The sequence below is a fragment of the Bos taurus genome, chromosome 3 (genome assembly GCF_002263795.3).
Source record: "Bos taurus isolate L1 Dominette 01449 registration number 42190680 breed Hereford chromosome 3, ARS-UCD2.0, whole genome shotgun sequence".
In the NCBI taxonomy this organism is placed as follows: domain Eukaryota; kingdom Metazoa; phylum Chordata; class Mammalia; order Artiodactyla; family Bovidae; genus Bos; species Bos taurus.
In genome coordinates, this window is record NC_037330.1 from 20267909 (window position 1) to 20282604 (window position 14696).

General features: G+C 38.9%; 1 protein-coding gene and 1 pseudogene across 12 annotated transcripts in view; both read right to left on the reverse strand.

Moving 5' to 3' along the window:
* Positions 1 to 14696, reverse strand: part of RPRD2 (regulation of nuclear pre-mRNA domain containing 2) — a 94494-nt gene that overhangs the window by 60372 nt on the left and 19426 nt on the right. The gene's annotated exons all lie outside the window — the stretch shown is intronic.
* The window catches only part of LOC101906299 (protein-L-histidine N-pros-methyltransferase-like), a 46161-nt pseudogene that overhangs the window by 12261 nt on the left and 19204 nt on the right, over positions 1 to 14696 (reverse strand).

Genomic DNA, 14696 nt, shown 5'->3' on the forward strand with positions numbered 1-14696 from the left:
TACTGTTCCCTTCTCCTCCCGCCTTCAATCTTTCCCAGCATCAGGGTCTTTTCCAATGAGTCAGTTCTTCGCATCAGGTGGCCAAAGTATTAGAGTTTCAGCTTCAACATCAGTCCTTCCAATGAATATTCAGGACTGATTTCCTTTAGGATGGACTGGCTGGATCCCCTTGCTGTCCAAGGGACTCTCAAGAGAGTCTTCTCCAACACCACTGTTCAAAAGCATCAATTCTTCAGTGCTCAGCTTTCTTTATAGTCCAACTCTCACATCCATACATGACTTCTGGAAAAACCATAGCTTTGAGTAGATGGACTTTTGTTGGCAAAGTAATGTCTCTGCTTTTTAATATGCTGTCTAGGTTGGTCATAACTTTTCTTCCCAGGAGCAAATGTCTTTTAATTTCGCGGCTGCAGTCACCATCTGCAGTGATTTTGGAGCCCCAAAAAATAAAGTCTGTCACTGTTTTCCCTTGTTTCCCCATCTATCTGCCATGAAGTGATGGGACCAGATACCATGATCTTAGTTTTATGAATGTTGAGTTTTAAGCCAACTTTTTCACTTTCAGTAATTATGAGTAAAGTCACTACAAATATCTCTTAATAATATCTTTAAAATAGCAAAATTTAATAATTTTCATGAAGTCTAGCTTACAAAAATTTTTTTAATGGCCTGTGTTGTTTGTGTCCTATCTAAGAAGTCTCCGCCTACCCTAAGGTCACCAAGACTTTCTCAGACATGAAGGTGAGAAGCCTGGAAGCTGCAGGGTGTTGACTTTCACCCTTCCTCTACAGCTAGATGTCCAGCCAGACCAGTAAGACAAGAGAAAGGGATAAAAGGCATAGAAACTGGAAAGAAGAAATTAAACTGTCTCTTGTGGCAAACAACAAGATTTGTTCACGAAATAGGTACTAGAACTAGTGAGTGAGTTTTGGTAGAGTTGTAGGATATGCAATAGGTAGGGAAAAAAATTTTTTTAGTAGTACCATTTACAAGAACATGAAAGACAGAATCTAGCAAAATAAGATCTTTATGCAGAAAAAAAAAAAAAAATACAATACATGGATGAAAGAAATCAAATAAGACCTAAATAAGTTGAGAGAGACATCGTATTTATGGGTCAGAAAACTCAATATTGTTAAGATGTCAATTCTCCTCCCATTTAATGTATAGATTCAACATAATCATAATCAAAATCTCAGCATCATTTTTGGAAAAAAACAAACTGATTCTAAAATTTAAATGGAAAGACAAAAGACCTAGAATAGCTAAAATAACTTTGAAAATTTTGCTGGAGTATTCACATTACCTGATTTCAAAATAAGATATAATAATCAAGGCAGTAAGCTTTAGCAAAAGGACAGACACACAGATCAATGGGACAAAAAACAGAGTTCAGAAATAGACTTGTCTGGTTAATTGATTTTTGACAAAGGTACACAGGCAATTTAATGAAGAAAGGACATAGTTTGACATCCATTAAAAAAAAAAAAGACCTCATACCATTTGCAAAAATTAACTCAAAATGTATTACAGACTGAAATGTAAAACCTAACTATAAAACTTCTGTAAATTCAACGTCTGCAGGATCTGTACTGTTGCTCCTTTTCCATTTCAGGCATAGTAATTTGCATCTTTTCTTTTTTCCCTGAATCTGGCTAAATATTTATTAATTTCATCAATCATCTCAAAGTAGTTTTAATGGCATTTTAAATGGGAAACAAACTGACAATATACATTTGCAAAGTCAAATCCCTTCAATCTGGCAATTCTCTTGCACATGTGCCCAGGTATAGAACCAAAAGTATCCATAACAGCACTACTTACCACAGAAAAGCAACTATAATATAGACTGAATCCTGAGTAGTTATGATTTTTTGAATGTAACTAACATTATTTTTTTTAATTTGATGAGATCTGATGCAGTCTGGCAAAGACATCTACTTGGACAGGAAAAACCATCTCATTTAAAATTTTGAAGATAAAAAACTATTTCAAACTAATACTCAGCCACAAAACAATGTTAAACACACATATATGGTCATATATGTGGCAGCTAAACCAGCTGAGTCTGAGGCCTCTTTTAGGTTTTCTACTTCTTGAGCCAATAAGGGTTAATATGTTTATGGACATTTTCCCATTTCCTTTAGGCCTTAAAACTTATTAATGTAAAGTTGAACATGTATTGTTTACAATTTTTAAAAAATCTCTGCATCTACGTGAGTCCTCTTTTAAGAACACTCTGGGTAAAAAATAAAATTATATATATATATATATATATATATATATAAAAATCTCATACATATATGGGATATTATTCAGCCTTTAAAAGGACAGAAACTTCAACACGTCATAATATGGAGGAATATTGCCAAGACGTTATGCCAAGTAAAATAAGTGAGTCACAAAAGGACAAATACTGTCTGATTTCACTTAATGAGGTACCTCACTTCAGTTCAGTCGTTCAGTCGTGTCCGACTCTTTCCGACCCCATGAATCGCAGCACACCAGGCCTCCCTGTCCATCACCAACTCCCGGAGTTCACTCAGACTCAACGTCCATCGAGTCAGTGATGCCATCCAGCCATCTCATCCTCTGTTGTCCCCTTCTCCTCCTGCCCCCAATCCCTCCCAGCATCAGACTCTTTTCCAGTGAGTCAACTCTTCACATGAGGTGGCCAAAGTACTGGAGTTTCAGCTTTAGCATCATTCCTTCCAAAGAAATTCCAGGGCTGATCTCCTTCAGAACGGACTGGTTGGATCTCCTTGCAGTCCAAGGGACTCTCAAGAGTCTTCTCCAACACCACAGTTCAAAAACATCAATTCTTTGGCGCTCAAACTTCTTCACAGTCCAACTCTCACATCCATACATGACCACAGGAAAAACCATAGCCTTGACTAGACGAACCTTTGCTGGCAAGGTGATGTCTCTGCTTTGGAATATGCTATCTAGGTTGGTCTAACTTTCCTTCCAAGGAGTAAGCGTCTTTTAATTTCATGGCTGCAGTCACCATCTGCAGTGATTTTGGAGCCCCGAAAAATAAAGTCTGACACTGTTTCCACTGTTTCCCCATCTATTTCCCATGAAGTGATGGGACCGGATGCCATGATCTTCATTTTCTGAATGTTGAGCTTTAAGCCAACTTTTTCACTCTCCATTTTCACTTTCATCAAGAGGCTTTTGAGTTCCTCTTCACTTTCTGCCATAAGGGTGGTGTCATCTGCATATCTGAGGTTATTGATATTTCTCCCGGCAATCTTGATTCCAGCTTGTGCTTCTTCCAGCCCAGCGTTTCTCATGATGTACTCTGCACAGAAGTTAAATAAGCAGGGTGACAACATACAGCCTTGACGTACTCCTTTTCCTATTTGGAACCAGTCTGTTGTTCCATGTCCAGTTCTAACTGTTGCTTCCTGACCTGCATACAAATTTCTCAAGAGGCAGATCAGGTGGTCTGGTATTCCCATCTCTTTCAGAATTTTCCACAGTTTATTGTGATCCACACAGTCAAAGGCTTTGGCATAGTCAATAAAGCAGAAATAGATGTTTTTCTGGAACTCTCTTGCTTTTTCCATGATCCAGCGGATGTTGGCAATTTGATCTCTGGTTCCTCTGCCTTTTCTAAAACCAGCTTGAACATCAGGAAGTTCACGGTTCACGTTATTGCTGAAGCCTGGCTTGGAGAATTTTGAGCATTACTTTACTAGCGTGTGAGATGAGTGCAATTGTGTGGTAGTTTGAGCATTCTTTGGCATTGCCTTTCTTTGGGATTGGAATGAAAACTGACCTTTTCCAGTGCTGTGGCCACTGCTGAGTTTTCCAAATTTGCTGGCATCTTGAGTGCAGCACTTTCACAGCATCATCTTTCAGAATTTGGAATAGCTCAACTGGAATTCCATCACCTCCACTAGCTTTGTTCGTAGTGATGCTTTCTAAGGCCCACTTGACTTCACATTCCAGGATGTCTGGCTCTAGGTCAGTGATCACACCATCATGATTATCTGGGTCGTGAAGATCTTTTTTGTACAGTTCTGTGTATTCTTGCCATCTCTTCTATATGATATCTTCTGCTTCTGTTAGGTCCATATCATTTCTGTCCTTTATTGAGCCCATCCTTGCATGAAATGTTCCCTTGGTATCTCTAATTTTCTTGAAGAGATCTCTAGTCTTTCCCATTCTGTTGTTTTCCTCTATTTCTTTGCATTGATCGCTGAAGAAGGCTTTCTTATCTCTTTTTGCTATTCTTTGGAACTCTGCATTCAAATGGCTTATATTTTTCCTTTTGTCCTTTGCTTTTCGCTTCTCTTCTTTTCACAGGCCTCCTCAGACAGCCATTTTGCTTTTTTGCATTTCTTTTCCATGGGGATGGTCTTGATCCCTGTCTCCTGTACAATGTCACGAACCTCATTCCATAGTTCATCAGGCACTCTATCTATCAGATCTAGGCCCTTAAATCTATTTCTCACTTCCACTGTATAATCATAAGGGATTTGATTTAGGTCATACCTGAATCGTCTACTGATTTCCTCCACTTTCTTCAATTTCAGTCTGAATTTGGCAGTAAGGAGTTCACAATCTGAGCCACAGTCAGCTCCCGGTCTTGTTTTTGCTGAATGTATAGAGCTTCTCCATCTTTGGCTGCAAAGAATATAATCAATCTGATTTCGGTGTTGACCATCTGGTGATGTCCATGTATAGAGTCTTCTCTTGTGTTGTTGGAAGAGGGTGTTTGCTATGACCAGTGCATTCTCTTGGCAGAACTGTATTAGTCTCTGCCCTGCTTCATTCCATATTCCAAGGCCAAATTTGCCTGTTACTCCAGATGTTTCTTGACTTCCTACTTTTGCATTCCAGTCCCCTATCATGAAAAGGACATCTTTTTTGGGTGTTAGTTCTTAAAGGTCTTGTAGGTCTTCATAGAACCGTTCAACTTCAGATTCTTCAGTGTTACTGCTTGGGGCATAGACTTGATATTGAATGTGATATTGTGATATTGAATGGTTTGCCTTGGAAACGAACAGAGATCATTCTGTCGTTTTTGAGATTGCATCCAAGTACTGCATTTCGGACTCTTTTGTTGACCATGATGGCTACTCCATTTCTTCTGAAGGGATCAAATTCACAGAAACAGAAATTGGTTACCAGGGGCTGGGGGATAGTAGGAATGGGGAGTTACTGTTTAATGAGTACAGAGTTTCAGTTTAAAAAAACAAAAATTTCAAGAGTGACAGTGATGATGGTTGTTCAACAATGTTAATGTACATAAGTAGTAAATAAGAAACTGTTAATAACAGAACTGGGCATACAGATGAAGGTGAAGGGTAACTTGCTTTTCATTTTTTAACACATACAGAGTTTGAATTTTATTTACCATGCACTTTTATAATATAGTTTAAAAATCAGACTAGTGAATAGCTCCCTAACAATGTATACTGAAGTGACTCATTTGAAAATAATCCTCCCTTAACTACATAATCTATCATAGCTACCTTCTCACTTCTTACTTGCCTTCCTCATTCATATATCTACTACAATGGCCAGATGTCTCTCCATGTCCTCACCTAGGACTATTTACTTAAAAAAAATATGTATGTCATTTAATATTAAACATACAAAAATACACAATTTATTAGGTGACATTCTTCTATAAAGTTTTTCTTTTTTGCCCCACCTTGTTCTCTTTCTCTCTTCATGAATATGACTACAGACACAGGGACTTTTTCATACTTCATTACTGTCATTGTTTTTGATGTGCAAACTGTCCCACAGTTAGTCAGCAAAATCCTTTTCAAGCCAGCTCTTATATCCTTTTGATGAAGATCTCATTCATCTTTGAGGTCTTTTGAGATATTCTTGCCCTCTGGCCAAAGATGTTCATTCCATGAGCCTGATGTCCTCTACATAAGAAGATTTTACAAACTACTGATTCAATCTGGTTGGTACTTACAGAACTGTTCAAATTTCCTAACTCTTCTGGATCATTATTTATTTTTAAAGGAATTTGTCCATTTCATCTGAGTTTTCATTTACTGGCTAATGTTGCTAATATGATTTTTAAACTTCTACTTTACTTGTAGTCATGCCCCCTTTTCCAATCCTAATATTTTTTATTTAAGCTTTCTCTTTTTTTCTTCCTTGGTCAATCAGACAAAGGTTTATCTTTTACTGTGCTTTTTGAAGAAGCAAATTTTGTCTTTGCTGATCTTTTCTTTCTTCTGTATTTATTGTTTTTCTTTTTAATTTCCTTTCTTCTACTTTCCTTGGGCCTACTCTGTTGTTCTTTGCCTGTTTTTTTTTTTAAACAAAAGATGCTTAGCTTATTAATTTCCAGCCTCTTGCATTTTAGGTTATATATTTCCCTTAATTACAGGTTTTACTGCATCCCAGCCCAGACCTCTTCCCTTAACTCAAGATCCATATACCCACCTAAAATGACATCTCCAATGATGTATCTAAAAGATACCTCAAACTCAACATATTAAAAACTAAATTCTTGATTACCACCAAATCTTGTTCACTCAAAGCCTTCATCACTTAATTAACAACTCCATCCTTCTATCACTCAGGACACAAACCCTGGAATTATCTTTAATTGCTCTTTTTCTCATACTGTCAACAATTTGTTCTATCTTCAAAATGCATCCAGAAATCATTTATTTCTTACCACTTTCATCTCTGTCACTGCAATCTAAGCCACCATCATCTCTCACCTGGACTGTTACATTACTCTTGAAATAGGTCTCTCTGCTTTTTTCTATTCCTCCTTATAGTCTATTCTTACCATGGCAGTGGACAATTCTTTTAAAAGATAAAGTCAGAGCACATTGTTTCTCTGCTCAAAACCTTTCAATGATTTCTACTTCCACTCTGAGTAAAAGCCAAAGACTGCCTTCTGTGATCTGCCATCTCCCTCATCTCTCTGACCTTGTCTACTTTCATGCAATTCAGCCACAGTGTTCTGGAACACTATTCCTTGAACACACCAGATTCCCTCAAACTTTCAGGTCTTAATTCTAACTATTCCCTTTAACTAGAATCCTCTTCCTCCAGATATCCACCGGGCTAACTCAGTGTCTTCAGGTCTCTGCTCAGCTCTCACTCTCTCAATGAAGCCTAATTTAAGTGCTTCCTTTAATACCACAACCTTTCCCACAATCTCAACCATTCATTCCAATGCCCTTTACCCTGCTCTCTACTTTTTTCCCATAAGACTTCATCATTTTCTACCATACTAGATAATTTACTTTTTCATATTTATTGCTCCACAAGAAATTGTAATGCAGTCACTGATGGATCCCAAATAAACACATAGTAAGCACTCAAAAAAATGAGTCATTGGTTTTGATGTAGTGGTTCAGTGGATAAAGACTCCGCCTGCAATGCAGGAGATACAGGAGTCGTGGGTTTGATCCCTGCGAAAGGAAGATCCCCTGGAGAAGGAAATGGCAACCCACTTCAAAATTCTTGCCTGGAAAATCCCATGCACAAAGGAGCTTGGTAGGCTACAGTCCATGGGGTTGCAAAGATGCGCCACAACCTAGGCGACTGAGCACATACACAGTATTCTTATTACTATTCAGCTCTGTATATTTTTAAATTTCATGAATTTTGATTCATGAGTTATTCAGAAATATACATTTTAATTTCCAAGCAAAGGGAAAATTTTTCTTTTGGTTATAACATCTAAATTAATACTACTACATGACTAAAGTACATGAATCCATATGATATAGAGCATCTGAAATTAAATAAATCTTTTCTGAGGGGCCACTACGCATCACTAATTGGCTAAAATAGTCCTGATTTGTTAAAAAAAAAAAAAAAGCATACTTTGTAATTTTAGAGCACAGGGTTCTCTACATGTGAGGCAACTAAATCAGATTTGGTATAGTATTAAATTCTCTGTATTTTTACAAATTTGTATCTGTTTAAACTACCAAAAATTTAGAGCTACATTTTAACTCTCTCACTCAGATAACAAAGCTGGTAAATTTCCCTTTCCATACAGGCATATTTTGGAGATACTGCGAGTTCAGTTCCAGTTTATTGTAAGTCAAGTTCCAAATATAGAAATAAAGTGAGTCACATGAATTTTTTGGTTTCCCAGTACATGTAAAACTCATGTTTGCACTATACTGTAGTCTATTAAGTGTGCTGCTGTTGCTGCTAAGTCGCTTCAGTCGTGTCTGACTCTGTGCGACCCCATAGATGGCAGCCCACCAGGCTCCCCCGTCCCTGGGATTCTCCAGGCAAGAACACTGGAGTGGGTTGCCATTTCCTCTCCAATGCATGAAAGTGAAAAGTGAAAGTGAAGTCGCCCAGTCGGGTCCGACTCTTCATGACCCCGTGGACTGCACCCTACCAGGCTCCTCCGTCCATGGGATTTTCCAGGCAGGAGTACTGGAGTGGGGTGCCATTGCCTTCTCCATTAAGTGTGCAATAACATTATGACTAAAAAAAAAATGTACACACCATAATTTTAAAAAGCTGTTGAAAAAAATGGTATCAATAGTCTTGGTTGATGCAGGATTGCCACAAACCTTCAGTTTGTAAGAAAAAACACATTATTATCTGCAGACTGCAATAAAACAAGGTATGCCTCTACATCAATGTTTGTTGTATATACTGACATCCCTTTATTGGATGCATATATATTTAAAATTGTTGACTCTTCCAGGTAAACTAAATTTTTTTTGTCATTTTAGGGGCTCTGTTTTTAATAATTTTTTTTGCCTTAAAGTCTCATCTATTTGTTATTCAGTCAGCTACCATAGTGGTATGCTTTTGTTTATAATTACATTTTACCTTTAATTTTCCATTTTACACGTCTCTTTGTGTATGTATCAGTTCAGTTCAGTTGCTCAGTCATGTCTGACTCTTTGCAACCCCATGAACCGCAGCACGCCAGGCCTCCCTGTCCATCACCAACTCCCAGAGTCCACCCAAACCCATGTCCATTGAGTTGGTGATGCCATCCAACCATCTCATCCTCTGTCGTCCCCTTCTCCTCCTGCCCTCAATCTTTCCCAGCATCAGGGTCTTTTCCAATGAGTCAACTCTTTGCATCAGGTGGCCAAAGTACTGGAGTTTCAGCTTCAACTTCAGTCCTTCCAATGAACACCCAGGACGGATCTCCTTTAGTATGGACTGGTTGGATCTCCTTGCAGTCCAAGGGACTCTCGAGTCTTCTCCAACACCACAGTTTAAAAGCATCAATTCTTTGGGGCTCAGCTTTCTTTATAGTCCAACTCTCACATCCATACATGACCACAGGAAAAAACACAGCCTTGACTAAACGGACCTTTGTTGACAAAGCAATATCGCTAATTTTTAATATGCTATCTAGGTTGGTCATAACTTTCCTTCCAAGGAGTAAGTGTCTTTTAATTTCATGGCTGCAATCATCATCTGCAGTGATTTTGGAGCCTCAAAAAATAAAGTCAGCCACTGTTTTCCCAACTACTCACCATGAAGTGATGGGAACAGATGCCATGATCTTAGTTTTCTGAATGTTGAGCTTTAAGCCAACTTTTTCACTCTCTACTTTCACTTTCATCAAGAGGCTCTTTAGTTCCTCTTTACTTTCTGCCATAAGGCTGGTGTCATCTGCATATCTGAGGTTACTGATATTTCTCCTGGCAATCTTGATTCCAGCTTGTGCTTCATTCAGCCCAGCGTTTCTCGTGATGTACTCTGCATATAAGTTAAATAAGCAGGGTGACAATATACAGCCTTGACGTACTCCTTTTCCTATTTGGAACTACTCTGTTGTTTCATAACCAGTTTCATAACCAGTTCTAACTGTTGCTTCATGACCTGCATACAGGTTTCTCAAGAGGCAGGTCTGGTGGCCTGGTATTTCCATTTCTTGAAGAATTTCCCACAGTTTATTGTGATCCACACAGTCAAAGGCTTTGGCATAGTCAAAGCTGAAACAGATGTTTTTCTGGAACTCTCTTGCTTTTTCCATGATCCAGCAGATGTTGGCAATTTGATCTCTGGTTCCTCTGCCTTTTCTAAAACCAGCTTGTACATCAGGAAGTTCACGGTTCACATATTGCTGAAGCCTGGCTTAGAGAATTTTAAGCATCATTTTACTAGCATGTGAGATGAGTGCAATTGTGTGGTAGTTTGAGCATTCTTTGGCATTGCCTTTCTTTGGGATTGGAATGAAAACTGACCTTTTCCAGTCCTGTGGCCACTGCTGAGTTTTCCAATTTGCTGGCATCTTGAGTGCAGCACTTTCACAGCATCATCTTTCAGAATTTGGAATAGCTCAACTGGAATTCCATCACCTCCACTAGTTTTGTTTGTAGTGATGCTTCCTAAGGCTCACTTGACTTCACATTCCAGGATGTCTGGCTCTAGGTGAGTCATCACACCATCGTGATTATCTGGGTCATGAAGATCTTTTTTGTACAGTTCTTCTGTGTATTCTTGCCATCTCTTCTTAATATCTTCTGTTTCTGTTAGGTCCCTACCATTTCTGTTCTTTACTGAGTCCATCTTTGCATTAAATGTTCCCTTGGTATCTCTAATTTTCTTGAAGATATCTTTAGTCTTTCCCATTTTAATGGTTTCCTCTATTTCTTTGCACTGATAGCTCAGGAAGGCTTTCTTATCTCTCCTTGCTATTCTTTGGAAGTCTGCATTCAAATGGGTATATCTTTCCTTTTCTCCTTTGCTTTTCGCTTCTCTTCTTTTCACAGATATTTGTAAGGCCTCCTCAGACAGCCATTTTGCTTTTTTGCATTTCTTTTTTTTTGGGAGGCGGGGGCAGCAGCCGAGAGGAGCTACCCCACGTCCCAGGTAAGAGAAAACCCAAGTAAGACAGTAGACACTGAGAGAGGGCATCTCAGAGGGCAGACAGACCAAAACCACAATCACAGACCACAGGCCAATCTCATCACACGGACCACAGCTTGTCTAACTCAATGAAACTAAGCCATGCCCTGTGGGGCCACCCAAGATGGGTCGGTCATGGTGGAGAGGTCTGACAGAATGTGGTCCACTGGAGAAGGGAATGGCAAACCACTTCAGTATTCTTGCCTTGAGAACCCCATGAACAGTATGAAAAGGCAAAATGACAGGACACTGAAAGAGGAACTCTCCAGGTCAGTAGGTGCCCAATATGCTACTGGAGATCAGTGGAGAAATAACTCCAGAAAGAATGAAGGGATGGAGCCAAAGCAAAAACAATACCCAGTTGTGGATGGGACTGGTGATAAAAGCAAGGTCCAATGCTGTAAAGAGCAATATTGCATAGGAACCTGGAATGTCAGGTCCATGAATCAAGGCAAATTGGAAGTGGTCAAACAGGAGATGACAAGAGTGAACATCAACATTCTAGGAATCAGTGAACTCAGATGGACTGGAATGGGTGAATTTAACTCAGATGACCATTACATCTACTACTGTGGGCAGGAATCCCTTAGAAGAAATGGAGTAGCCATCATGGTCAACAAAAGAGTCCGAAATGCAGTACTTGGATGCAATCTCAAAAACGACAGAATGATCTCTGTTCGTTTCCAAGGCAAACCATTCAATATCACAGTAATCCAAGTCTATGCCCCGACCAGTAACGCTGAAGAAGCTGAAATTGAACGGTTCTATGAAGACCTACAAGACCTTCTAGAACTAACACCCAAAAGAGATGTCCTTTTCATTATAGGGGACTGGAATGCAAAAGTAGGAAGTCAAGAAATACCTCGAGCAACAGGCAAATTTGGCCTTGGAATATGGAATGAAGCAGGGCAGAGGCTAATACAGTTCTGCCAAGAGAATGCACTGGTCATAGCAAACACCCTCTTCCAACAACACAAGAGAAGACTCTATACATGGACATCACCAGATGGTCAACACTGAAATCAGAGTGATTATATTCTTTGCAGCCAAAGATGGAGAAGCTCCATACATTCAGCAAAAACAAGACCGGGAGCTGACTGTGGCTCAGATTGTGAACTTCTTATTGCCAAATTCAGACTGAAATTGAAGAAAATGGAGGAAATCAGTAGACCATTCAGGTATGACCTAAATCAAATCCCTTATGACCATACAGTGGAAGTGACAAATAAAAAGATTTAAGGGCCTATATCTGATAGACAGAGTGCCTGATGAACAATGGACAGAGGTTCGTGACATTGTACAGGAGACAGGGATCAAGACCATCCCTAAGAAAAAGAAATGTGTCTGTATAAATAGACTGCTAAAAAAAAATCCAAACTGATCATCTCTTGTTTAACTGACAGAATTATTATATTTACATTTAATTGTGACTGATATATTTGGACTTTTAATCTACCCTGCTTTTCCTTTATGTCATGTTTCTCTATTCATGCCTCTGGGGAGTTTATTTAAATTCCATCTCCTCCCCTTCTAGGGCTGGAAATCACATATTCTATTCCAGTCATTTAGCATCCACTCTTGGGGGACATATATATGTGTGAACGTGTGCACGTGTATGTGTATAAACAAGGTCTCAAGTTAAACAATATTTTAAACATCTTGTGTCCTGAAAAAATACAAGGATTTTAGAAAACTTTCATTTCAAATCAACTTCTTCTTGATCCACAATATGTTGTCTAGTGTTAGTTGACTTCTCTTAAACTTCGCAAATTAAACATTATTTCATACAGATAACGTTTAGATGTACTCTCATGCTCACCAACCTATTTGCTCAACACTCACTTTCTCTCTCAGCCACTCCTCCTGGGGTTATCTTCCTTCGTCCTTCAGTACACAACCACTGGCAGTGGTACAGCAGTGTTAGTACTTAGTTGTGTCTGACTCTCTGCAACCCCATGGACTGTAGTCCACCAGACTCCTTTGTCCATGGAGTTCAGGCAAGAATACTGGAGTGGGCCCCCATTCCCTTCTCCAGGGGATCTTTCCAAGCCAGGGATCAAACCAGGGTCTCTTGCGTTGCAGGCAGATTCTCTACTGTCTGAGACACCAGGGAAGACGGTTAGAAGGTCATAAGGCAAAGATCTGTTGGTTTCCAGCTTCCATCTTTTTGGAGATGAGTTCATTTTACCCTTGTTCTTAAGAAATTACTTTGCTAGGTGTACAATTATAGATTGAAAGCTGTTTTTTCTCTGCACTTTGAATACTTGATCTCAATGTCTTCAGCCTTCCATTGTGGCTACCAGACTGATTGTCCTTCCTTTAAAAGCTACCTGTCTGTTCTCTGTGGCTCTTTTTAAGGGTTTTCTCTTTATCTTTGAATGTATTCTTCAGTTTAACTACAGAGTGTGTAGGTATAAATTTCTTTTTATTTAATATTCTTAATATACATTCTACTTTCTGTACATTCATGTCTTTCATTAATTCTTAAAATTTCTCAGCCATTATTCCTTTATGGCTTGCTCTCAATTCTCTCCTGAGACTTCAATCACACGTATGTTAGATTCATTATTGTATCATTCCAATCAATTTGTCTCTTGCACTACATTTTGGATAAGTAATTTAGGTCTATCCCTCAGTTCATTAATCCACCAAGATTTTAATTTCAACAGTTATATTTTTCATCTCTAACATTTCACTTTGGTTCTTCTATATATCTACATAATCATGTTTGACGGTCTTTCATTTCTTGCTACATTTGCAACTCCATCTTTTATTAAACATTTTATATATGACTATTTTATATCAGTCCAACAGTTTAACTTTTTAGGGGCTTATTCCTATTAAATCTCACTCAAAGTGACTTATCCTTGCATTTAGTAATTCTTTGCTGAATTTTATTTGTGGGAATTCAAAGAGCCTAACCAGAAAAAAGCTTCCTCTCAAAATATCTTTCCAATTGCTCCGGCAGAAAGGGGGTAGAGCTGACCTTGGTCCAATTTCGCATCTTTCTCCGAGGGTTACTGCGCTTTGCTGTGGGTCAAAGGTTTAGTTTCCCATCACTGCTAGTGTGGCCATTTGCCTTTAGAGAGAGAGCAGCCTTGCCTTTTTTGTTTGTCCACAGCTCACTGATCCTGCTTCATCTGCCTCTTCCCTTTTGTGAAAACAGGCCCTCAGAGAGTGCCTTACTTTTTTAGCATACTCAGTAATATATTAGAAATTATGCTTATAACCTTCCATACGGAAGAATTCCAAATAATTTGCAAAGATACTGCCCCTTCAAAGAGACAAGACATGAACTCTGCACTCCTTAAGTGTGCGCTGTGGGCAGTGACTTCTTTCCAAAGAGTATTGTTTGATTGGGGGGGGAGGCGGGGGGTGCGGCACGCACAGGCTGATGAAGAAACCTAACTAATACTGCCTCAGCCAGGTGATCAAGGGTAGCACCACTGGTGGTAAGTCATGCTGACAGGATGCTCCTGATATGATGCGATGCAAATGGCACTTTTCCTGTTTTCTTTCCAAAAACCTATAACTCTAGCTAATCATGAAAAAAAAAATATATATATATATATACACACACATATATACACACACACACACATATATATATATCAGACAAATTCATATATTTATTTGCTTGTTTTTGCTATGCCGAGTGTCTTGTGGGATCTTAGTTCCCTGATCAGAGACGGAACCCAAATCCCCTACAGTGGAATTGTGGATTCCTAACCACTGGACCAGATGGGAATTCCCAGAAAAATCCATACTAAGGGACAGTCTATAAATACCTGATTAATAATCCTCAAAACTTGTTAAAAGTCTAAAGGAGCCTAAAGTGACATGATGACTAAATA